The following is a 26,619-nucleotide window of genomic DNA, read 5'->3' as shown; positions in this document are numbered from 1 at the left end:
GCAAGAACTGCGCAAGTGTCGACATGCCGAAGTCTTCCTCCTTTACCTGCCTATGTCATTGATGTGTTTCTCGAAAATATCGCTACAGTCGCCCTCGTGGATACCGGAGCTGCTATTTCAGTTATGGATGCCAGGTTTTGCCGTTCGCTTCGCAAAGTGATCACGTCTCTGTCTGGATTGTCGCTTCGAACGGCGAGTGCTCAACCCATCTGCCCTACCGCGGCTTGTACTGCCCGTGTGACCATACAGGGCGTTTTGTACACGATTGAATTCATAGTTCTTTCATCGTGCTCCCACGCCATTATTCTAGGATGGGATTTTCTCTCACGCCACAATACCATCATCAATTGCGCTCGGGCTGAGATTGAACTTTCCCGCCTTGGTGACGTGGCCTCCTTCGATGCTCATACTGCCGCTAAAATTGTCGCGAAAGAAGACACCTCTATTCCCCCGTGCTCTTTAGCATTCGTACCAGTCTTCTGTAGTACCTTATCCGACGGGACGGTCTTCTTCATGCCCTCTCATCACTTTGTTACCCGAAAAGCGCTTCCTTTGCCCATTGCAGCTCTTGATTTTGCCGCCGGTGTTAGCACGATGCCCATTTACAATCATCTTTCATCGCCGCTATCACTGCTCCGCCACGAATGCCTTGGTTACGTCGAGTCAGTCGATTCAACACGGATTGTCTCCGTCCTCGACGAAGTGCCTTCTACTGCCGTCCACGAACTGAGTGCCCTCTCCGTACCCGACTCAACATGGACTGGTGTGTTCAGCCCATTCACCGCCGAAGATCTGGCGCATTCGCAGCGATCTCAACTTCTCGCAGTCCTTCAACACTTCCGCCATTCTTTCGACGTTGCGCAAACATCTCTTGGCCGTGCATCGACGGTCGTGCATTACATCGACACTGGCTCTCACTCACCGCTGCGACAAAGACCCTATCGCCTGTCCGCTACGGAGCATTGCGTCATTGCAGACCAGGTCGATGACATGCTCCGTCGAGGCGTCATTCAACCTTCCCAAAGCCCATGGGCCTCTCCCGTGGTCCTCGTCACAAAAAACGACGGTTCCATCCGCTTCTGTGTTGATTTTCGATGGTTGAACAAGATCATGCTGAAGGACGTCTACCCATTACCAGGCATCGATGATGCGCTGGATTGTTTGCAGGGAGCCGAGTTCTTTTCTTCGCTGGATTTGTGGTCAGGCTACTGGCAGGTTCCGATGGCAAAGGCCGATCGCCCAAAAACTGCCTTTGTTACACCAGACGGCTTGTATGAATTCACCGTCATGCCTTTCGGACTTTGCAATGCACCTGCTACGTTGGAAAGAATGTTCTGCGTGGCCTCAAATGAAAAATCTGTCTTTGCCATCTTGACGACATTGTGGTGTTCGCCCCTGATTTTGCAAAGCACCTGCTCCGCCTCCAGCACGCACTCACTTGCTTGACCAACGCCGGGTTGCAACTTAACCTGAAGAAGTGTCGATTTGCTGTTCGTCAGCTCACAATTTTAGGCCATGTCGTGTCAAAGGAGGGCATTTTCCCGGGTCCCGAGAAGCTACGTGCTTTTACTACGTTCCCAAAACCTACCACTATGAAAGACCTACGCAGTTTTATCGGCCTCTGCTCTTACTTCCGGCGATTCGTTCGAAACATTGCGTCAATTATATCGCCTCTCACGCAGCTCCTTGGTGCCGCTAGAGATCTCTCATCGTGGCCTCCAGCGTGTGACGACGCCTTCACAACCTTGCGCCGTCTTCTCACGGCGCCACCCATCCTTCGCCATTTTGACCCTCAAGCGCCAACCGAAATCCGTACCGATGCAAGCGGTGTAGGTCTTGGCACTGTGTTGGCACAGCGTCAAGCTGGTCACACAGAATACCTCGGCACATACGCGAGTCGCACGTTAACCAAGGCGGAGACCAATTACAGCGTTACAGAAAAGGAGTGTTTGGCCATTGTGTGGGCGCTTGGCAAGTTTCGCCCATATTTATACGGCCGATCGTTTGACGTAGTGACCGACCACCACGCACTACGTTGGCTGTCGACGCTCAAAGATCCATCAGGCCACCTTGCCCGCTGGGCACTGCGAATCCAAGAAAATGACATCCGCGTGGTTTACCGTCCCGGGCGAAAGCACTCCGACGCTGACGCGCTATACCCATCGCCGCTTCCGCCGAAGGCCAGTCACGACTCCTGCTGCGAGTGCACATTATCCTCTCTGGACGTTGACACTATCGCTGCTGCACAGCGTGATCCCTGGACTGCATGTCTGCTCGACCTTCTCTCGGATACGTCGAAAACTCCGGCGTCACGCACGCTTCGGCGCCAAGTTCCTCATTTTGCGATTCGAGACCAGCTACTATATCGACGCAACTATGCCCCAGAGGGACGCACCTTGTTACTCGTCATTCCGAGAATCTTTCGATCAGAGCTCTGCTCCTCGTTCCACGTCGACCCGCAGTGTGGCCGCGCGGTAGTCTTCAAGACCTACGAAAGACTTAGACACCGCTATTACTGGCGGGGAATGTACAATTTCGTTCGAAAGTTCGTCCGCTCTTGTCATGAGTGCCAACGCCGCAAAGCGCCACCGCAGGACTCCGCCGGTGAACTCCAGCCTTTACAATGCCCATCCCGACCCTTTGATCGCGTGGGCATAGATCTCTACGGGCCACTTCCGTCTTCTCGTACCGGCAACAGGTGGCCAATCCTTGCGGTAGACCACTTGACCCGTTATGCGGAGACTGCTGCTTTACCAAATGCTAAAGCGCAGGAGGTCACCAGTTTCATACTTCGCCGTTTTCTCCTTCGTCATGGAGGTCCACGTGAACATTTAAGCGACAGAGGCCGCGCCTTCTTATCTGAAATCATCGAACAACTGCTTGCTGAATGCGCTACTGTTCATCGTAAATGCACTGCTTATCACCCACAGACTAACGGTACCACGGAACGCTTTAATCGAACTCTTGGTGACATTCTCGCCATGTATATCTCACCTGATCACTCTAATTGTGACCTAGTTCTTCCGTTTGTCACCTACGCCTACAACACCGCGACTCAGGCCACTACCGGGTTGTCACCCTTTTACCTTCTTTACGGCCGTCATCCTTCGCACACAATTGACACCCTTTTAACGCGAGAGCGTTAAGGAGCTCGTGTCGCAGAAAAGCCGGTGTCGTCGGCGTCAGCGGCGTTGGCCGTGAGCGATAAATCCCAGCAGGCACTTCATGAATAAAAAACAACTTGCAAGATGGGCTGGGTGGGAATCGAACCGGGGTCTCCGGAGTGTGAGACGGATACGTTACCACTGAGCCACGCGTTCGATGCTTCAAAGCGGTACAAAAGCGCCTCTAGTGAACGCGGTGTTACCTTAGAAACGAGCTGTTTCTAAGGCTCAGGCGTGCGTCGCTTGCTCAGGCGCACATTTCGTTGTCGCGCCGAACGCTGCGTTGCTCGACGCTCACCGCGTCCGATGCGGGGCGCGTAGTTGCTGCGCCGTAGCCCATTGTCTTACATTCCTTGGGAGACGCTGGCGTCGGCGTCGAGAGCAGTCGCAGCTCGCGTCGGATCCGCCAATTTTCGGCCCTCGTGCCGGTTCTTTTATCCCTATCCGGACAGTTTCTTCACGAGTGGGTGAAACAAGTCGTCAGGACCATTTTGGATACCAATCTTATACCAATACTCGCCCGGGGGGGCCCAGGAGAGTTTTGGGAAGCCCTTGACCACGCCGTGCGCCGACCTAGGCCTACCCGGCCTAGCTCGAGTGCGGCCGCCCGCACGCCTCGGGGCGACCATCCGGCCGCCCGCCACCGCCTCGTCGCCCATCTCCCGGCTGCCCACCGCCAGGGAGATTGCTGTCCAAGGACAAGAGGTGACCCCCGAAGAACTTTCGGATGCTTCCTGGCAGACGCCAGGCCTCCGCGCCCAAGAGCAACGCCGCGCCGCGTTGCGCCTCGCCGCCGCCGACGCAGCTAAATCGCCGCGTTCGAAGCAGGCAAGTGCTTCGCCTCCTCAGCCCCGCCGTCACGCTCCACTCCCTCGCCTCCCGGCCGAGACGATTCACGTCGTCGGCCGCCCCAAAATCCCCGTCGACCTCACCAAACTCCAGCCTTGGCATTTATACACCGCCTTGCTGCAAGCAGCGAGCCTGCAAGACCTCCCGCCCGCATCTCGCGACACGGTGCGGATCCACCCGGTCAACAACACCTTTACGCTCAGCGTCGCGGAATCGGCTCGCGCTCAAGCCTACCTCCGCATCACCTCCCTCACGGTGTCCGGCACCACTTTCACCATCCACCTCTACGCCCCACCACCGGACGACGCCCTAAGGGGCATACTCTACCACGCCTTCGACGATTTCACGGATGAAGCCATCCTTGACGATCTGCAGGCAAGCAATCCTGCACTTTCTATTGTGGGTGCCCGCCGTATGGGCAAGACTCCCCACATCTTGGTCACCCTCACGGACCCCAAACTACCCCGGTGGATCTTCTACCATGGAGTCCACCTTCGCCTCCTCCCTTTCCGCAACAAGGTGGAGGCCTGTTTCAACTGCCGCTCGACTGGCCACCGGACCGACGTGTGCCCCAAGCCACACCAGGACAGGTGCCGTCGTTGCGGCGACACTCACCCCCCACCGCTCGAGGGCTCGCCCCCGACTTGCATCCCCCGCTGCATCGTTTGCAACGGGAATCACTCCACGCATAGCTCCAACTGTAAGCACCGCTACGTGCAGCGCCCTCAACCCCCGAAGCAAGCGGCACGCGGTCCTCCGCCGCCTCCACCCTCCAAGTCGACCACTGACTTCCCGCCCCTCGCCCCGGCGGCGCCGAAACCAGCCTCTAAGCCCACCCAGTCGACGTGGTCTCGCGGCTCCCCCGGCGCTCCCTCGGCGTCCTCCTCGTCGCAGGTCGTCGCAATGCAGCAAGAAAACGCCTCCCTACGACAGCAGCTCACTGCACAAACCGCTCAACTTGCGGCACAGAAGACCCAAATTGAATCCTTCCAAGCCAAACTGCGAGCTCTTGAGGAGAAGCTCGAGGCAGCCATCACGATCCCATCCTGTCTGCCCTCCTCAATCGCCTCCTCCTCTGACATGGATGTTCAGACTTCCGAAGGAGGCACTAGCAAACGCCGCAGACCCAACACCCCCCTTGCATCTCTCCACTTTTCCGAAGAGGTCCAGGCAGCCATCAAGAATGCCCTGGTGGACCTCGAAAAACGGCTGGATAGCCGTTTCAACTCAATATACCAGCTTCTCACGGCACAACAAGAAGCCATGAATGCCATGCGCACGGACCTCACTGCCTATCCCCCCGCCACGTCCTTCCAATCTCTCCAAGAGACGGTCGATTGCCTCCAAACTTCCATGCTCGCAACCATCCGAGCCAAGCCACCCCTCCACGTCCGCACCACCTCATCCTCTGCCGCCCGACCCTCGCAAGCACCAGCCGAGGCAACACCTTTTTCTTCCGCTACTAATCATGGCTGACCGCTCTGTCGTCACCGTTTGGCAGTGGAACTGCCGTGGTTTTCGCCCCAAGCGTAACCACCTCCTTCTACACCTTCAACAACTGGACCCTTCGGTCTCTCCTGACGTCATCGTACTACAGGAGACTCATGCCGTCGTTTCCCTCTCGGGTTACGTCGCCCACGACCAAGTAGCTCATCACCCTCTGCCCCATCCCGTCACGGCCATCCTCAATCGGCGGACGCTCACGGTCAATCGAGCCGACCTGCCCTTCCCTACGGTCCACCATGTCTTTATCGAGGTCCTACCTCAGCGACGGGAAGACCCCTCTCTTTTTATTCTCAATGTTTACACCCCCCCACGCGTCACCAAAGACTTCTCGCTTGTTGCTCTGCTCCGTGCCGCTGCAGCGAGAGCAGCCAAATCCCCCCTCCTCGTTCTCGGCGACTTCAACGTCAGGCATCCGGACTGGGGTTACTCCAAGGCCGATGGCCCCGGCACGAGGCTGTGGCAGCTCGCACACGACCTCCACCTCTCCCTGCTCACCGACCCCACGCAACCCACGCGCATCGGCAACAGCGTGTGCCGCGACACCACTCCGGACCTCAGCTTTTGCCGTTACGTGAACGACGCGCGCTGGTCCAATACACATCAGTCCCTGGGCAGCGACCAGTACGTCCTCGGCATCCAAGCCCGTACCTCCCCGTGCAAGCCGCGCCCACACACGACCCGCTATACGGATTGGGATGCGTTCCGAGCCCGCCGGCTGCACTCTGCCGCCCCCGACATCGAGGACCTTTCGATGTGGACCGACCAGCTACTGGCGGACCTCGACGGGGTCACCGCCTCGATCCCCACCACGGAGGACCATCCCGCAATGGACTCCCGCCTCGCCCACCTGTTAGCCGCTCGCACGAGCCTCACCAACCGTTGGCATAAGCAACGTCACAACCGTCGCCTGCGCCGCCGCATCGCATACCTCGATCGCGAGATCGAGCATCACACCAATGTGCTCGCCCGCCAACAGTGGGAGCAGCTTTGCTCAGGGATCTCCGGTCAATTGGGCTGCAAGCAATCCTGGCATCTCCTCCGCCACCTCCTCGACCCTGCTTCTGCAAAGTCAGTCGCTCGCCAACAATTACAACGCGTTGTCCGGGCCTACCCCAGTGACACACCGTCGCTGATAGCAGACCTGGCCGCCAAATACCTCCAGCTGCCACCCCCTGGCACCTCTTCTGCCCCTCTCGCCTCCTACTCCGGGGCCCCCAACCACGAACTAGACGCCGATATCACGGAAGCTGAAGTCTACGCGGCGCTACACAAGCTCCGCACCACCTCCGCCCCCGGACCAGATCGCATTCCCAACAAACTTCTCCGAAATCTTGACGCCCCTTCGGTCGTTGCCCTCACTTCGTTCCTGAATGAGTGCTGGCGCTCCGGCAACCTCCCCCAGTCGTGGAAACACGCTCGCGTGGCTTTCATCCCGAAGCCGGGCAAGAAACTCACAATCGAGAACCTCCGGCCCATCTCACTCACTTCGTGCGTCGGCAAGCTCATGGAGCACGTCGTCCTAGCTCGCTTGCAAACGTACACGGACGCTCACCATCTCCTTCCCCACACCATGATTGGTTTCCGCCCCCACCTCTCCACACAAGACGTCCTCTTGCAACTCCACCACGACCTTCTCGATCCGCCCACCTTCTCGGACACTAAGGCTCTCCTTAGCCTCGACCTTCACAAGGCGTTCGACAACGTCTCCCATTTGGCCATTCTTACCGAACTCGCCACCATCAACCCCGGCTCTCGCACCTACCACTATATTCGCTCCTTCCTCACAGCCCGCACGGCCGAAATCATCGTGGGAGATATCTCGTCTCCCACGTATGCGCTTGGATCTCGTGGTACCCCTCAGGGCGCCGTCTTGTCGCCTTTCCTTTTCAATCTCGCCCTTCGCTCACTTCCCGACAAGCTCGACCGTATCCCCGATCTCAAACACACCCTGTACGCGGACGACGTAACTCTTTGGGTCACGTCTGGCTCCGACGGACACATTGAGCAGACGTTGCAACGCGCAACTGACGTCGTCACAAGTCACGTGCACGCGGCCGGTCTCGCTTGCTCGGCGGCCAAATCAGCCCTCCTCCTCATGCGGCCCCCCGACCGGCGTCGCCACAAGTCGCCTCCCCCCACCATCACGATTCACGCCAATTGCACTCCTGTTCCCGTCGTCTCGCATCTCCGGGTGCTCGGGCTCATAGTACAGTCAAACCGCCATAATGCTCACACCATCGACCAGCTCTCGCTTTCGGTTCAGCAAACCGCGCGCATGCTCGCTCGTGTCCGAGCGCGGCGCATGGGCATGCGCGAACACGATCTCCTCCGCCTAGTCGACGCTTTCATCGTTTCCCGTCTCACGTACGGCCTTCCTTATACTCGCCTTCTCAAATCGGAACGCGACAAGGTCGACGTCCTCATCCGCCGGGCATACAAGACTGCTCTCGGCCTTCCCCCCAACGCGTCCACGGAGCGACTCCTCCGCCTGGGAGTCCACAACACGCTCGACGAACTGATCGAAGCTCACCGCACCACTCAGGTGCAACGCCTTCATCGTTCGCCGACCGGTCGCTACATCCTCTCTTCCATCGGTCATGACACCTCTTCTCACCCGCCAGACCTGGTCTCACTACCGCATGTTCTTCGGGCAGCGTTTTCCATCAAGCCGTTACCCAAGAATATGCTCGCAGGACACCACGACGCCCGTCGCCAAGCCCGTGCGGCCATGCTTCACGCCAAGTACGCCGACCACCCGGCCATCGCCTACGTGGATGCGGCCCGATACGCCTCGCCCGGGGACGCCTTCGCAGTCGTCTCCGTCTCGCCCTCCTCGGCACCTTCGGGGCCGACAATCACGGCCGCCACCGTTCGAACGCCGTACGTCGTCGAGGCTGAGGAGGCGGCCATCGCTTTAGCCGCCACCTCGACCGACGCCAGCGTCATACTCTCCGACTCCAAGCACGCCATCTCCAATTTCACCCGAGGTCTCATCTCGCCTACCACCTTACGGCTCCTTCGCCCACTCCTACTGGAGGACGAACCGTGTCACATTGAACTGGTCTGGGTCCCCGCCCACTCGGGTCACCCCGGCAACGAGTCGGCTCACCAACACGCTCGAGGATTCGTCGACCGAGCGGTGGGCCCCTCCGCGTCGGACGCCCCGGTGCCGGAGCCCCTGGTCACCTACCACGACATTACCCAGCACTATCGTCTCGAACGGTACGCCTACCCACCCCCACATGGCAGTCTTCCCAAGCGGTCCGAGATCGCCTGGCGTCGCCTCCAGACCCGCACCTTTCCGTGCCCCCTAGTGTATTCGCACATCCACCCTGGTGTCATTGATCCACGCTGCTGCCTGTGCGGCGACGTTGCCTCCTTGAACCACATCCTCTGGGGCTGCCCGGAAGACCCCCCGCCCGCCGACCTTGTCACGTCACCCCCCACCGACGAACAATGGGAGGCCCTTCTCTCCAGCACCGACCGAGACATCCAAACACGGGTCCTGGCACGAGCTGAGGACGCCATCGTGAAGCACAACCTGGAAGCCTACGTAGCTTAGCCTCCCTTATCCCTTACCCCTTCTAATAATAAAGTTGACACTCACTCACTCACTCTTACATTCCTTGGCGGGTTGACGGGAACGCTGTCGCGTTCCACTCTTGAAGGCGAAGCTTAAGCGTCCTCCAATTTTGCCCGACCGGCCGGACGCATTCGAATGCCTGCCGATCGCGGAAGCCGCCAGACACGCCGAGGAATGCCGCCAGCTGGCCCGCCGATTCACCTCGGACGACCACCACCGTCAAAAAGCCGTGCACGATGCCCAGAACCCTGCTCCCACTTTTCTCCCGGGCGCTCTCGTCTGGTTGTTAGTGCCACACCGCACGCCTGGGCTCGCTTCAAAACTCCTTCCGAAGTACGACGGGCCAATACCGCGTTCTCGAGAGAACATCACCCGTTAACTACCTGGTTGAGCCGCTAACCGACACTCGACGTCGTAACCGCGAAGTCGTTCACGTTCAGCGTCTCAAGCCGTATCACCATTCTACCGTCCTTCCAGAAAACTAAGTACCAGGATGGCTCCTTTATTTCCGCGGGGCCATTGTAAGGAAGATAAGCAACGTGCGGACAGAGTCAGCAGCATCGGCAGCATCAAGCGCGCGGCAGAGGCTCGAGCTCGGCAACTGCTCGGTGCATGCTAGAACCGGTGGTCGATACGAACCCCAATAAGTCTCCTTTAAAATATATATGCAAGCCTTCGAATGATAATAGCTGGAATCTTCTGAGCGTGCAGTGGCCAGCATTGAAGAGATTGTGTCTCATTACAGGACACCTTACTGGCTAAGTAATGTTATACTTTTCTTGCGGAGAAGCAAAGTATCTGTGAGATCTGTGTAGTTATTTTTCAGGATATTCACATGTGCCACCTGTACTCGTTCATTATACAATATCTCTGTGACTGCTGATATATGTACTGTATCAATAGCCTTTTCATAGTCTATGAAAGCCACCTAGAAAGTGATTCTGCTCCGCACATTTTTCAATTATATGCTTGATGACAGGGACGTGATCAATTGCAGAATGGATCACGTCCACGAACTGCACGCTGCTGAATCGTGTGGCGGAGTTAAAGAGGTGCGTTCTGGAATTTTGCCACTTAAATTCGGTTACCTAAATAAGAGCGCACGTAATGAAGAGAAATTACCATTTCATTGACACTCTGACCCTTAAAGCATGTTGGCAAATAAGAGTAAAAATGCATGAAGTCGAAGCTTTCGTAAACTGAATGATGCCAAAATAGAAAGGCGTTCCTTCTTCTCCGAGTTCAATAGCCGTCACCAGTATACGTATCTGTCAGTCAGGCGCCCTTTCTCTTGGGGCTCCGTGAGCGAGCAGTCTTAAGGGTTGTCCTGGCAACCGTATAAGGTCGTCGCAAACACCGCTTTTGGAATCCCGCCAATCTCATTAAGTGCGACAGTCACAGGTCACTGTTTGCAATTCGGCTTAATGGGTCCTGTGCCTCTGTTGGAATGCAGTCGTTCTCCAATACCCATTAAAGAACGGACGGGACACGTTAATATTGGAAGAGGAAACGATGCTACAGGGGCAGACATCGAGCGGTGTCGAGTTTCTTTGGGTTTACTACTCAAGAGCGCTGATAATGCAGTGACACAGCCTATCTAGTTCTATTACAAATCTAAGAGGCTAAATGTTCCGACGTGCTAGCGCTGAGCAGGATCGACACGTACGCATCTTACATACTGTCTTAAGATACTGTTTGGGCATCTTTTATATCTATCATGATACATTTGCCAAGACATGTATTAGTATATGTACTTTAGATACATTATAAAGAGTACCGTGTGTCTTAGGATGTACGATAGACTCACAGCAAAATTCACAAAGACGCCCAGTGTCATTGACGTAAGCAATAGACGGCGGAGAAGATTTATTCTAAGGGACGAAACATGGATGCTAAATTATTTTTAAAATATTCAAACAGAATTGAGAAAATGGTATGCTATGTGACAATAGTATCACCGAATAATAAAATTTGACTGCGAAACTTTTCTGACTATATTTACCAAGTGGAATGTTGCAACTGGTGCTTAGAAGTTAAGCCCTTGTGCTAAAAACTTTGTCGATAAAATAATTTCGAGAAATACGTTCAGAACACATGTCGGTAACTTCATTGTTGTTCCAGATAAAAATACTATATACATTTTGCACAGTGCAGACGCCCATCTGGAGCAAAAATGGACATCGCTTCAGATTTGGAGTACTCTGATTACACTTTTCGAGGGCTGAGCCAGCCGCTGGTTACGTTTGTGTTCTTTTCCTCCTACATTTTACTGCACAAGCAGGGTACAGATAATCAATTAGTCTGGCTGTCTAAGGGCGCCCTCCGTAGCGATTCACACCTTCGTTATCTTCACTAACCATTGTTTTTAGAAATTGTTCTTGGTCTTGTTACACCTTTTTCTCGTGAAGAAATTGGGCAGCGGAACCGAAAACTTGCTCGAAGATTTCGCTGAAGGGAAACGAGGTGTTGAAATCTACCAACACGTGGCGCACCAAATTGTGGTTAGTCAATGCCGTGATGGTCGCCGCTGTGTTCTCTGTGAAAGGCAGCGTTTCATTGTTGCTGGGGCTTGGAGGAGGCGATTGGCTAAGGTTAGCTGGGACACATGGTATGTGTGGGTATTATGTTCCCCCACCTAGGTTTGACACTATTTCATGTGTAGCTCTCCATGGATCCGTAAACTTAATATTTGCTGGTTTGTTTTGTGACACATTTGCACATTTTCTTAACCTTGAGTGAATATAATTTAAAATTTGTCGATACTTTTTAGAACAATTAAATTATGGGGTTTTACGTGCCAAAACCACTTTCTGATTATGAGGACTCCGGAAATTTCGACCACCTGGGTTTCTTTAACGTGCACTTAAACCTAAGTACACGCATGTTTTCGCATTTCGCCCCCATCGGCCGGGCTTCGATCCCGCTACCTCCGTGCTCAGCAGCCCGACACGATAGCCACAGAGCAACAACGGCGGGTGCTTTTTCCTCATTTTCGAGCGGTCACAGAATAATGCGAAACTCGGAATCGTTGTCGAATGCGGGCGACCACCAAAATCTGCCGCATCGTTCTCGTGCAAATTTTGTGAAAGTTTCTACCGAAGATCTGAGCCTGGCTTATGATAGCCGGCGTGCTCTCCTAAATGAAACATTATCTGGGGAGATATAATTGCCCGTTTCTTCGTCTGATGGGTACTACAAATGAAAACCAACATGCTCGTTTTCAAGAGCGTTGTTAGAGGTGCGCACTGACCTACCGAAAATTTCAACGCTGGCTTAAATATACATGCACATTGAACAGTGGTGCAAAAACGTTATGGATGGTGATGATAAGCATCATGGGGAGCTCTTTCAAAACAGCGTAGGAGCATGTGCGCAGAAGTTGCTTCTTCCAATTTTGTGGTCTTCCTAGGTGTTTTGGGTACCCTGATACCCTACGCTACATCCTCATCCGCCGCGGTGGTCTAACCGCTAAGGTGTTGCGCTGCCAAGCATGAGATTGCGGGATCAAATCCCGGCCACGGCTGCCGCATTTTAGATGGGGGGTGAAGTGTAAGAACTCCTGTGCCCCCTGCGCTGGGGAAACGTTTAAGATCCCCTGGTGGTCAAAATGAACCCAGAGTCCTCCACTACGGCGTCCCTCATAACCAAACCGTGGTTTTGGCACGGGAAACGCCAGAATTAAATTAAATTGATTTGATATGCGTTGCTCATGTATGCAAACAATAAACTGCATTCCGCGACGAATTGTTTATTAACAATGTTACGTCTGTAGAGCACGCGGAAAATATTCAGTAAATAATTGGCAGATTATGCACTGATGCTTAGTGGGGGAAAATTACAAAGATGTACAAAGGAACAGTACAAAAGATAACACGCCGATTCGCTTGATTGTATCATAACGTGCCGCATCGTGGCGGCAGAAAGGCGGCATGGATGAATTGCTAACTGCGCAGCACAGCCGCGTTGATCTCATACAAGTCCGGCAGGAGACGTACACTGTGCGGAATGGCGATATAAAACTTGGTTAAAAGGTGGAGAAAAATACGCCTTATTTATTTATTTATTTATTTCATTACGGTCAGGGCTCGTGGGCGTTACAGAGGGGAGTGTGTACATTGGACAAAGTGCTGCAAAAGAAACACGAGTGATTGTGTATAAAACTAATAAGGAAGAGAAAGGGTTAAATCAATACACTAAAGGAAATGAGCTATAAATGGCGCACAGGACAAGGAGAAAAAAGGAAAGCGCAGCATACAAAGCATAAAGAAATCTTATCAACAACGAAAGAAAACATGAGAGATGACGCTCAAAACAGTAATATATGCTTACAAAACAAAGATTGGCGCCATCAAAAAGAAAAAACAGTAAATGGTCTAAGCAAAAATAAAAAGGATGATAATTTATTGTGTTTGGAACAACAGCAGGTTAGTTAAAGTAGCTTTGAACTTGAAATTTTTAAATATTTCGACGACAGATCGGGGAAGGTGATTCCGATTTGTTGCCGCACTGGGGATGACTGAATTGAAAAAAAAATTGTTGGTTTGTCATGAAGGAACACGAACTTTATGACGATGGTCGATGCGAGTTAACCCTAACAAGGGATGGTAATCAAGTTATTCTTAATTTACATGTTATGGAACAGGCAAAGGCGGAATATTTTCCTGCGTTGTTATTGCGATGGTAATAAGCTTGCTTTGATAGTAGTGACGCTGGAGTTACGATGATAATTAGAAAGAATGAAGCGAGCCGCCCGGTTCTGGAGAGATTTAAATTGATAGATGAGCATCTGTTTACGGAGATCCCAACAGATGCAGCATATTCAAGTTAGGTACCATCTAGCGAGTTAAAAAGTAGTTGTTTTACAGAACTAGAAGAAAGATAAAAATTGCGGCGTATGTAGCGCAGCATGCGATTAGCGTTGTTGGTTTTGGGGTATGCATGCACATGCCAAGAAAGATTAGAAGAAATAAATACGCCTAGATATTTGTAACGGGACATAGGTATGAGCAAATTCGAAAGAACCGAGCTTTGAGGCGGAGCAGAACAATTTTGCAAATAAACCCTGCAAATTTGCAGTGGCCCGTAACAATGGTTCTATATTGAACAATTGAGAAATGTACCTTAAGCTACAAACAGCAAGTACTTCATAGGATACATTTTGTTCGCTGGTATCTCCTATCTCTAACGCAAACAATCATCGGCTCAGTAGGTTGTATTTGTATCACTTAACATTTGCAAAGTATATTTGCCCAGCATCGCGACAGGCCAGCATTCTTCTAAAATATGCCGAATGCTTTGTCAAACAGAGAAAAGGAAACAGGGCTGCTGTGAACTATTAAGGAAACCCGCCGTGGTTGCTCAGTGGCTACGGTGTTGGGCTGCAGAGCAGGAGGTCGCGATATCGAACGCCGGTCACGACGGCCGCATTCCGATTGGGGCAAGATGCGAAAACACCCGTGGTACTTAGATTTAGGTGCACGTTAAAGGACCCCAGGTGGTCTAAATTTCAGGAGTCCTTCACTATGGCGTGCCTCGACATCATGAAATGTGTTTGGCACGTGAAACCCTGTAATTTTAATTATTAAGGAGTTTGAAGCATCATGCTTAAAAGAAGTGAGTGTTCCGCGAGAAGGCGGTAGTTTAGGATCAGCCTTGCTGCATAGGCTACAGAGCTCAAATGCAGGAGGTTGATTGCTCGCGGACTACATCGTCTGCACACGACCGGGCGAGGACCAAAGGAAAGTCTGGTATCTAAACCTGAATTGCGTTATTCTGTTCCGTCAATTTTAAGCACAGCTTTCCCGCACTCCCAGAAACGCTTCACAACATTTATACCATTTTTGTTGCAGTTGTCCTTACTAACCAAAACTAGGCTGTCATCAACATGTAAAAAAAATATTTTGGATGGGCTTTCATTTACTTCAAAATTGTTTACTACGCACACCACTGTAGAACGAAGCTACAGAGGGAATCAATATGGGTTTCCCAGAAAGTAAGCGGCGCAGTCGACGAAAACATCTATCTGGTCAGTGGTTAAAACTCGAGACCAACGCCTCCCTGGGCGGTCGCTCTGCCATCGGAGCTTGATAGGAGAAAAGCAGTTCTCATAGCAACGACGAACTAATTGAACCCTCGACACACAGCGAAACAGTGTATGGGAAATCAGCACTGCGACGTTATTTTTTGTGTTGCTAATAAAGATTTCACTTTGTATGATACAGACAACCGGTCTATCAACGTACAGCTCGTTAGCGGTACCCACAAGCGGAGACTGAGCATAAAGCGCAAGCGATTGCTGGAACAATTCTACTGTTACCTTCACCGCGAACGAAAATCAAGTTTGTCATTGATCTGTGGGATGCAAATTTTCAGGTCACATAAGAACAGGGAAGTTAAGTTGGGGCACGTGCCTTGTGTGCCACCCCCTGGCTACGCCGATGGTGGGAGTCCAGAGCGTCACTTACGGCATTATTCGGCGCAGCACTGGGAAACGCCACAAGATAGCGTTGGTCATCGGTGCTAGTGGCTTCGGCCAGCTACCCGGCATGGTGTTTAGGGTAAATGTTTGTGAGAATAGGCAAAGAAGGTAATGTTAGCCGTCAGGACCACAGAATATGGAATGTGTACTGGTGATCACTACGGTTTCGGCACGATGGCGAACCTCGGGCAAGAGCCCGATAAGGACGTGTACTAGCGTGGAAGTGTTTCAGGGCGCTATAACGTGAAGCTATTCCAAACTTTTCTATTTCAATTCTGCAATCAGCCCTCCGCGATTGTGCAAAAGCATTTTTGCCCCCCCCCCCCACTTCGCCCCATCTGTCGCGCGACGTCACGAAAACCGCAAGTGCTCCCAATCTGACATGACGTCTACATACTGATTATGCATGATTGGACCGAACAAAAGAAAAATAGGTATTTCTGATTCGACGCCATTTCGCCATTAGCTTTGTGCTATTGATCAAAAGTTTTCGGGCTGCACCCGCTTTACCTGCCTGTCACGCGACGTCACAAAACCGCGAAAACTTACCGCGTCATAGTGACGTATTTCCATGTGGGTCCACCCATTTGTCATGCCATCACATTATCGTTTTTCCCTAGCCAAGCCACCTAATCCCTTTGAAACCTGTCATGAAGCAAAGAACAGGGGCCGAATTTGCAAATCCTTTCGTTTGTAGGTGCTGTTTTTCATTGGCTGATTGCCTCCAGTAACTATATGTCCTACATCACTATTGGCTAGCGCGAACGCTTTTAGCGTAATAACGTTTAGTGAGTTCAGGCTCAGATCTCTTGGCGGATGCAGCCACTTAGGATCGATCGCATGCCCCTGCAGGAATGCATGGTTAGGTGCCGAGCACATTAACCACTGCGCTATTGTCGAGTTTTGGTTCTATAGGCATTTCGCGCTAGGTTTTTTGTGCTACGGCAAATCCTGGTATAGTGGCCTCTGTGCAGGCATTTCGAAGCCTGCACAGTATTCGACGGATGACACTTCGACGGATGAAAACGATGTTGCGCGAAATGCAAAGATGTTTCATGGAAGAACACGATGGCTGGTAAATGGCCGCTGCTATCGCATTACATGAGTTCAGGCACGAAAGAATCGCGAAAGTCCGCAGCCACTTTTTTCCTAACATTCATATTATGTTGTATTTCACAGGAAAGAGAATAATTGCGGAACCTGTGAATGTTTGTATTACGAGCAAATGTCGTACGAACACGAAAACGCGTAAATCGAGAGAACCTCCATAATTCGATGCATTCGAATGATGTTGGAAGACATGAGGCTTAGACTTCATCATTCCCATTATTGCCGCGCAGTGAACACTCCCATAGTTGCAATTGTGATAGCCTGGTGCGAATCACTGCCCATGAAAAAAAAAAACACTTACTAATTCACTCTACGCGATATTCCGTAGTCAGGCTCTTCCAGTCACCATAGCTTGTTCTTTCCAAAACTTACACGAACATGTTAGTTGCACTGTTGTACTTCTAAGTTGAAGGCACGCTTTGAATGCTTGAATAGTGCGAGGAACGACAGTCGGCAGGGATCGTGGCCATAGCACTCGCACACTGAGGCGCTCTTTACGATTTGCCTACGGTGTTCGCTACAGGGTAAAGCAGGATAGAAGTACGGAGGAGAGTGGTTGCTTGTTGCTTATGAACTATAAAGGGTGATGTAATCGCCAAAAGAATCTTACTCTTGTGAACTACAACATCTTTTGACACGTTGTAATGATAGCTGGGTCCCATATTAGTATTTTGCACACGTATCTAAACATAACGTCCAAGGCAAGCGAAGGACAGCACCTCTTACAAATAAAACTTTCCACTACGCTATCAGGGTGGTTTTAGGCTATGGTTCAGCTCACACGTTGGCCGCATAGGCTTCCCTCATGCAAATGACTAGAGCTACGTGAGAAGAAAACTTCGATAACCGCTTGTAAACTTCATAAATGCTGCGGAGCTCGCAGCGAAGTTAGTGAAACGTGAACTGTACTTTGAGTGAAATCGAGAACCAGAAGATGAAAGCACCCAGTATGCGCGGTTCGAGCTTTCCTGTGTTAATGAAGTGGTTTCGGCTTTATATTTCTTGCTCGGCTAGAAGAGTTGGGATTGGCTTACGAGAATGTCACAAGGATGGCTGATTAAAGGGCTCGTCGCTGAAACGGGACAAGTATAGGCAGCTTATGCAGAAAGAATCACCTTCAGCAATGAAACACCCTCAGTTGTCGCTATAGCAAACTCTTGAGCAGCGTGACGAAACTGTCCTACGTTTTGTGTTCGTTCGCGACGAGTGTAAACTTGATATGTCGCGTTTCCTTGAAGTAAGTGTACGCATCTCGTCGCTTAGCATTTATTTTTGCTCGCCTGCTAGTCAAGTGGCGATTTTTCTTCTTGTCCTGCACCGGCCACAGATCTTGTTGACAGAGGCAGGCTTAAATGAATGAGTATTTAGTGTCTGTCTGGGGAAAGTAATTAGAGCATACAATGGCGGGATAAATATGGATGACGACGAGAGCTTAACACTCACAGTACTTCAAGTGTTTGTTTAAATTTAAAACTTCGCCTGACCTGGTCTTGTTTCAGTGCAATTTGCAGGCTCCAGCTCAGCCTCGTGTTTGCCAAGACAAACCCGGGTCGCTCTTGCACACGTACTTCTCTCCCGCAATGAGGTCGAGAGGGACAGCAGTTGACCCCACAATGATCCCGGGGCGGCAGTAAAGGAGACGGCTTTGTTCCTCACCTGTTGTCTAATGCCGAAACAACGCCCCAGCCACCTGCGCACCGTAATCAAAGGCTAATCACGAGCTGCAACCTCGTGCCTTTCTGCATCCCAGGACGTAGCCCAGTTTCCTTCCCAGCCATTTGCCCTCGATCGCCCTGGGTCATGGGGACACGGCACGTGTACGCTCAACGAAAGCGCAACATAGGTCGAGAAATCGGTACAGCTTTCCCTGGTTTCGCATTAGTGACGACGCTGTGGAATATGTGCGCTTGTTTACTTTCGCAGCACTCTCAGCAGCAAGAAGTTTGTCGACGGAAAGAGTGAAGGAGGAAATTGGCCGTAAAGATGCGCTGCGTGCCCGTGTTCTCTTCAGTCTTAGCCAAAGGTGGAAACGCTGCTAGGCCAGTGATTTGCGATATTACACTTGCGCGTGCATGCTTCGCGACATCAAATCCCAGCCGCGGGGGCCACATTTCGGCGGTGGTGCAATGCAAGGACACCAGTGTATCGCGCATTGGGTGCGAATTTCCGGAGTGCCCCGCGACGGCATGCCTCATAACCAGACATTGGCTTTGGCGCGCGGAACGTCAGAATTTAATTTAACGTGCACGCCTTCGCGAGCGCACACCTGCACGCTCTAACTACATACCGCACTGCTGGTACCTTCTTTCAATTTCAAAGTCGTTGTAACCTTCTTTAACATCGCATTTCTTTCATCATTAGTGATTATTTAACTTGAAGCTTGGAAAGGCGCAATGAACACACTGAACGACGCAAATAAACTTATTCGCACGCGCTACAGTTTTGCACGTGTGAATATATCTATATGTTCATTTATGCATTCAGTAGCATGCTTGAATAATGAGGAATGTGAATTGTGTTCAAGTGTGAGTTGTCATTGCGACTACACTGCAAAGAACGCTGCAGTAAATTACCGGAAGTACCTTAGCAGCTCTATTTACAAGCATACGACAGTTAAAATGATGGCAGACTGTAAGGCGTTGCGCACGAGGATCTGCACATGGCACTCAATCGAGTGACGTTATTATCACGATTAAGTTCCCCTCTTCTTGTTATGGACGAGAGAATCACCTTGTGGGAATGACGCCAATCGTATGCCAGAAATCATTAAAACACCACCATTAATGTGACCGCTGGTGTTGACAGTATAGTTGATGAATGTAGTGCTTGACAACGTGTTCAGGCTGCTCCAGTAGAACTGTTATCATTTCTTCGAGAATGTCTTCAAACAAAGCAGGAAAGAGGTTTCACGTTTTTCGCGATACCTTATTTTTTTCTTCCCGGATATTTTGCTAGCTCAATAGACAACCCGAATAATGAAATTGCCACGACCGATTTGCTTTTAGCAGGCATGCTCAAACTCGAAGGGAGGTAAGATTTATACTTTAAAACGTCTTGTATGGAAGTATATATTGCACGTGTTGCCAACGTTTATTATAAAACTGTTGTCGACGTGGGTCGGCCTAAATGGCAAAACAGAGTACAAGGGAAATGAATATGCGTTCACGAATGTACCTAGAGGAAATGCGTAGTGTCCTAAAGCAGCAAGTATACGCTCTGCTTATGTAGGTTTGATGACGTCCACTGGAATTTAAGAATTTATTTAGTGTTAAAAATACAGAAATATTACATATTACATTGCAGAATATTACTGTATCGGGACCTCCTGTTAAACGCACTTATGATGGTATAGAATGTTTAAAGCAACAAAAGTACAGAAGACAGCTAAGAGTAACATCTAAACATGTTTATAGCATATCAGTAATAACAACACTTGTTCGCAGCATGAACGCATAAAAACAGAATAAAATTAGAAAATAACTGGCAATATCACTAAGTACGTAGTACGAATGCTTTTATGTCTCCTTTAAATTGGTTTAAATATCTTGCATTTTTGATTATGGGTGGTAGAGTACTCTAAAGCGATATCGAGAAAAATTCCGCAGTCTGTTCACCATAGTTAGTGCGCAATTCAAGTAGAAAGAAATTACTACTGGGTGCAAACAACCGAGCTATCAGGTCACACGGTTAGAAGCGGATCGGTGCTAGTTCCTCAGTGATATATTTGTAGAATAATATCCCTATATTATATTCGGTGACTTCGGAAATGGTAAGGATATTCTTTTCATGTAAAGATTTTCCATTGGCAAAACGTGTGCTACTTGTAAAAATTCTTATTGATTGGTTATGGATTACCTGGAGGGATGCCAAGTGAGTGTTGTAAGTGTTACCCCAGCATATTATGCCTTAGTTAATATGAGAGTTAATGAATGAGTGGTATAGCGAGAATAATGTATTATGTGTAAAGTAGGGACGCGTTTTCAGTAGGACGTGAATATTGTATGCTATTTTCTGTTTGATGTGAGAAATGTGATGTTTATATTTCAAGTTACAGTCAAGAGAAATCCCAAGGAAAGATGAGCATGGACTGGGAGAGATGGAGTGTGAGCCGAAAGTTGAAGAACGGAAGGATGTCGAATGTTGTTGATGGGAGGAATATGCAGCAAATTTGGTCCTGGTGGCAATAATAGGTAATGAGGTAGCATTACACAAACAAAACATTTTCGATGAGTATTTAGTCTATTAATAAGCAGTGCATGTTTTTATCACATGTAAATATGGTAGTATCATTACCGTACAGAATGCACTTAATAGACGACAAACAGTTAGGCAGATCATTATTATAAATAAATAACAGTAGCAGTCCTAACATGGATCCTTGAGGGACATCAATGTTAGTGGTTTGTTGTCTGGAAGAGACATTAGACAGACACAACCTCAACTCTGTTAGCTAAGTAGCTTTTTAATAGTGAGAGGGCAGCATCACATACACCGATCACCTCAAGCTCAGCAAAAAGGATTCTATGGTTACACAGTTTAATGCGTTTTTCAGATCGATGAAGACTGAACCTGCAAATATCCCTTCGTAAGGTATTTTTTTAATTGATGAGTTACATGTATAAGTGCCAGATCTGTGGAGTATCCATTACGAAAGCTAAATTGGCATCAACAGAGAATATTGAATTTAGTGAGGTATTTCGCTAGACGTAATTCGATTACTTTCTCGAGAATTTCGTCGACAGATGTTAAAATACAAATAATATGGTTGTTATGTATTAATTTGCTGTCGCCTTTTTTTTAGAACTGGGATAACTGTACCGCGCTTAAGTTTCTTAGGAAACAAACCAGTCTTGAATATCAAATTAGTAAAATAACACCTAATCAGACATTAGATGCGCAATCATTTTAATTGTAGTAGGTAGAACTTTATCAATTCCTGCACTGGTGGGTTTCAGGTCACTTATAACCTGATATATTTCTTCTGGTGTTGTGGGAAAAAGAAAAAAATGAATGAGGGAGGCGATTAAGTTCACCGATTTGTGAAGGAGAGGGTTTGTCACTGTCAAAAAATAGGAGCTGAAGGCGTTGGCTATGTGGATAGGGGAGTTGTTGTACATAATTTTTGATACCTGTTCTGGTCGACCATGCCTGTTTAGAAACAAGTTAACATTGTTACCATTAAAAGGGCTGTTATTGCCTGTTTATAAGATTTTCCGTTCGAGATATAACCGCTTTGCAGCTTTAATTAGCTGTTTATAGAGTTACGTATACTATTTATATCGGGCAATTTATTTGTTATTGAAAAGCTGGTATTTAGTTTTTTGAACATGTTATCTCGTTTGCACAAAGCTGCTAATAACTTTATAGACATCCTTGGATTGTTGGAGAATGGAAAGGTTCATGTACATTTCCTTTTACAAGTGAATTTATGAGCATGTCATATGAATACATTAAGAAACTTAGAAAATGCTTTCTTAGGATCAATAAAAGTTTTGATTCCAGACCACTTTATACTAGCAATGGCAGTTATGAAGCCCTCTTTGTCCCGACCACTGAAGTTTGTCAGCAACACTTTCGTGTTTCTTCCGTGCAGTCGAGCGATCCCTCTTGCGACGCATCGAGCAGTAGACGTTGGTCGTCTCCGATGACGCCTTTTACGTGAGCGGGTGTTTCGGTGCCGACCGAAATAACAATGCTGGAGCGAGGCGGGATGCTCACTTGATCTTCGAGCACACTCAAGTCGTAGTGACTACGAGGGCTCTCCGGCGGTATCGCTTTATCTTCCCACAGGGTTACTGACTTCGACTTCAGGTCGATGATTGCGCCGTGTTGGTTCAAGAAGTCCATACCGAGAATGACGTCTCGTGAACACTGTTGGAGGATAACTAAGGTGGCAGGGTAAGTCCGGTCATGAATGGTTATTCTTGCCGTGCAGATTCCAGTCGGCGTGATGTGGTGTCATCCAGCGGTCCGAATTTGAGGGCCTTCCCATGCAGTCTTAACTTTGTTCAACTGGTCGGCGATGTGCCCACTCATGACGGAGTAATCAGCCCCTGTGTCTACTAAGGCGGTAACTGCGTTGCCGTCGAGAAGCACGTCGAGGTCGGTGGTTCTTTGTCTTGCGTTACAGTTAGTTCTTGGCGTCAGGTCACGGCTGTATTGCGTTGACCTGTGGCTGGTATGGGACGTCGTCAAGTCGCCTTTCGTCGTCGTATTCTTTGCCTCCACCCTTCGCCGGGACGGCGGCGTGTCGTTATGTCGTCGAGGTAGTGTCTTCGGCGTCTTCGTCGGCGGTGGAGGATCTTCGTCAGTTTGACGAACAGCAACCGCACCTCCATCGGTTGCTGCTTTTAGTTTTCAGGATATGGGCTCGCAGACCGGCCCCGGGCTGGGCCAGTGTATGGATGGCGCTGCGGCGAAAGGTAGCGGCCTGGTGACGGCGAACGGGACGGTCGTGGAGAGTTCCACTGAGTAGCGGTGAGGTAGTCGGCGATGTCACGTGGGCGCTCCCCAAGCTGTGGACGCGGCGCGTTGACGGCGAACCCTTTCAGTCCCAAGTCGCGGTATGGGCATCGGCGGTACACATGGCCGGCTTGTCCGCAGTGATAGCAGAGCGGGTGGTGGTCGGGGGCTCGCCAAATGTCCGCCTTCCTCGCGTAGGTGCGCTGGGCGACGAGTGGGCGTGCTGGTGGCGGCGGCGGCAGACGACGGAATTGCGGCGTTACAGGGCCCTGGCGCGGTCGCGAAGGGGGCCTTGACGGCGTGCGACGGCGGCGTATGTCATCGCTTCTGGCTGGGGCTGCGGTGATTGAGGTTTCACCTCAGGAACCCCAAGCGATCGCTGAACCTCATCTTTCAAGATGTCGGCGATCGAGGCCACTTGAGGCTGCGACGAAAACAGGACCTTGCGCAGTGCTTTGCGCACAATGGCCATGATGGTCTCTTGAAGGTCTTCGGAACCCAGTCCTTGGATAGCGTACTGTGGCGTGAGCCCCTGGCGGTTATATCGCCAGGCGCGCATCTCCAGAGTTTTCTCGATCATCGATGCCTCTGCAGAAAACTCAGCTACAGTCTTCGGTGGGTTACGAATAAGTCCGGCGAAAAGTTCTTGCTTGACGCCTCGCATCAGGAAGCGGACTTTTTTCTCCACTGAAATTTCCGGGTCGGCGTGCCGGAAAAGACGGGCCATCTCCTCCGTGAAGATCGTGATCGTCTCATTTGGCAGCTGCGCTCTGGTTTCTAGTAGAGCTTGGGCTCGCTCTTTTCGCACGACGCTTGTAAATGTTTGCAAGAAGCCACTTAGAAACAGGTCCCACGTCGTGAAGGTGGGTTCTCGATTCTCGAACCAGGTCCTGGCGGCGTCTTCCAATGCGAAATACACATGTCGCAGCTTTTCGTCGCTGTCCCAACCGTTAAACATAGCGACCCTCTCATACGTCTCCAGCCAGCTTTCCGGGTCCTCAAATGTGGAACTGCCGAACGTCGGTGGCTCCCTGGGCTGCTGCAGAACTATTGGGGCTGCTGAGGCTGCCATTGGGGCTGTCTTCTTAGTCGTCTCTGGACGAACTTCTCGGACGATCTTCTTGGTCGTCTCTGGTAGAATTCCGTGTTCCGGGGGTAGCTGCTGTAGCCGGCGGCTTGCTCGATGTTCCGGGACGACGTTAGTGTTGTCTTTGCTGTCCGGGCTTGAATTACTTTTATTGGGCGAAACTATGCCCACAAAAACAGGCTACACTTATAGCACAACGATAGCGGCGAACACGGTCGGCGATCGTCGAAAAATCTGATCAGCGGGTCAAGCGCGCCCGCTTTTATACAGCAGTCGTCGAATGTTGCAGACTAATCGTTAGGACCCGCGTGCCTTCCACAACGTTCTACACCATTCGCGTCAGGCGATGAAATCAGATAACACAAGGTTCGGCGACAACACACAGCGGATAGAAGCATCGATAACTTTCCAGAAACTTCGGATACATGCAAGCGCGTCCCGCGCTGTGCGATAACATTTGTTAGGCGGCGAAACGTGGTCGCCCGATAAAGATAAGTACACGTGTCAATATTTAGAGTGTGGAAGAGGATAGACTGGAGTCATAATTAAAGCGTAGAAGCGATGGGTAATGATCAGCTATGTTAATATCTAGAACTTTCACCTCTGGTGAAGTTAGTAAGTTAGAGAGCGCGTGATCAACTAGCGTCCCTTTGCCATTAGAAAGCTGTCGTGTAAGAGCATCGAATAAGCATTCGTATCTGTTGTTTTGTAGTAGAGTGATGTAATAAATAACTCTTGGTTATGTGTCATTGAGTATGTTAATGTTAATGGCGCCCGTCATAATGACGTTTATGTTTTCTAGTGAAACGCTATGTAAAGTATGATCAAGATTAGATGAAAAGTCATTGACCGATGAAAGGTATCGGTAAATGCAACCAAATGTGAAATCTGTGTAATCATTAGAAGGAGAAAAGTCAACTATTTCAATCAAGACGGATCCGCAATTAGTGATGGGTGTGTGTAGGTTATGTGGTCTGCGATAAACGAGCTCGGGAGAAATATATATCGCCGCTCTACCGTGACTGCTACTTGATCTGTTACGATACTGTAAAGTGCAGTTAAGAAAGCAATAAAGATTTTTATCATCGTCTGACAACGAAGTTTCAGTTAAAGCATTTATTGAGAATGAGCTAGAACATGATGAAAGGAAATGATCAATCTCACCAAAGTGTTTTCGAAGACTTCTAGCAATGAAATGACTGACGGAATGAAATGCACTGATTAAAGAATGAACTTGATTAGGTTTCAAGAAAGAGACCATTACTGATGTGATAAGCCGCGCGACAATGAACACTGGTTGCTATGCTATTAGTCTATTCTAGTCAAGTCGGAATCATCGTGCGAATGCGCAAAACTCTGCTGGCAGCAGTCTTTCCAGCCTTGAATTGACAGCTGTAAGACCAAAAATGGATCAAATTTTTTGATTTCTTCAGTTTTAGGGCTTTCTTACATAGGGTCAGATGATCCTTTAGAAAGGTGGGTTTGTTAGAAATGCTACAGAAGCCCAGATAACTAACATAAAGTGTGGCCGTACGTGCTTTACTGACGAAGTCATATTTCTTAGTTCGGGAGCAATAACGCGCAAGGATGTTTTTTTTATCGCTAGACCGCGTAAGGCGTAGGCCGTGATGAACAATGTCGATATTATTAGGCGATATGGGACAGCCAGCTTTCTCCCCTAACATTTCCGTGATTTCGATGCAGTCCTCTCCTTTGGAGCAGGGCACGCCCTTGTTCTCAACAATGCTGAGGCATGAGTATAACTCAAGTTCTTAGACAGTGCGAGTGAGTGAGTGGTTTTGAGTTTTTCGTTGCATATTGACACGTATACTTGTTTACCTTTTTCGGGTGAGCTTTTTTCACCGTCTAATAAATGTTATCGCTCTGCGAGGGACACGCCTACATGTATCGCAAGTTTCTGAAATGTTTTCGTTGGTTCTATCCGCTGTCTGTTGTCACTGAACCTAGTGTGATCTGACTATGTATGCGCGACGCGAACAGCGCAGAAATTTTTAGAAGACACGCGGGCACCAGCGACTACTCTGGAACGTTTGATGGCTGATGTATGAAAGACAACGCGCTTGACCGGTGGATTAGATTTCGACAATCGCCGACTGTGTTTGCCGCTATCATTGTACGTTAAGTGTAGCCTGTTCTTGTGGTCACTGGTTGGTCCAATAAAAGTTATTTTGGTCATTTAAATGATATTGCGCGACAAAAAACGACACGGACGTGAGAGAGACGATACACCTCACGTCCGTGTCGTTTTTGGTCGCACAATATCATTTAAGTAATAGATTACCAACTTGCCCGGAATGCTGCTCTCATTATTTTGGTCATTCACAGCAGTGCTACTGTGTTCTTTGCCGTCACTACTACG

The sequence above is a fragment of the Dermacentor variabilis genome, chromosome 3 (genome assembly GCF_050947875.1).
Source record: "Dermacentor variabilis isolate Ectoservices chromosome 3, ASM5094787v1, whole genome shotgun sequence".
Classification (NCBI taxonomy): Eukaryota; Metazoa; Arthropoda; class Arachnida; order Ixodida; family Ixodidae; genus Dermacentor; species Dermacentor variabilis.
Note: the sequence above shows the minus strand (reverse complement) of the source record.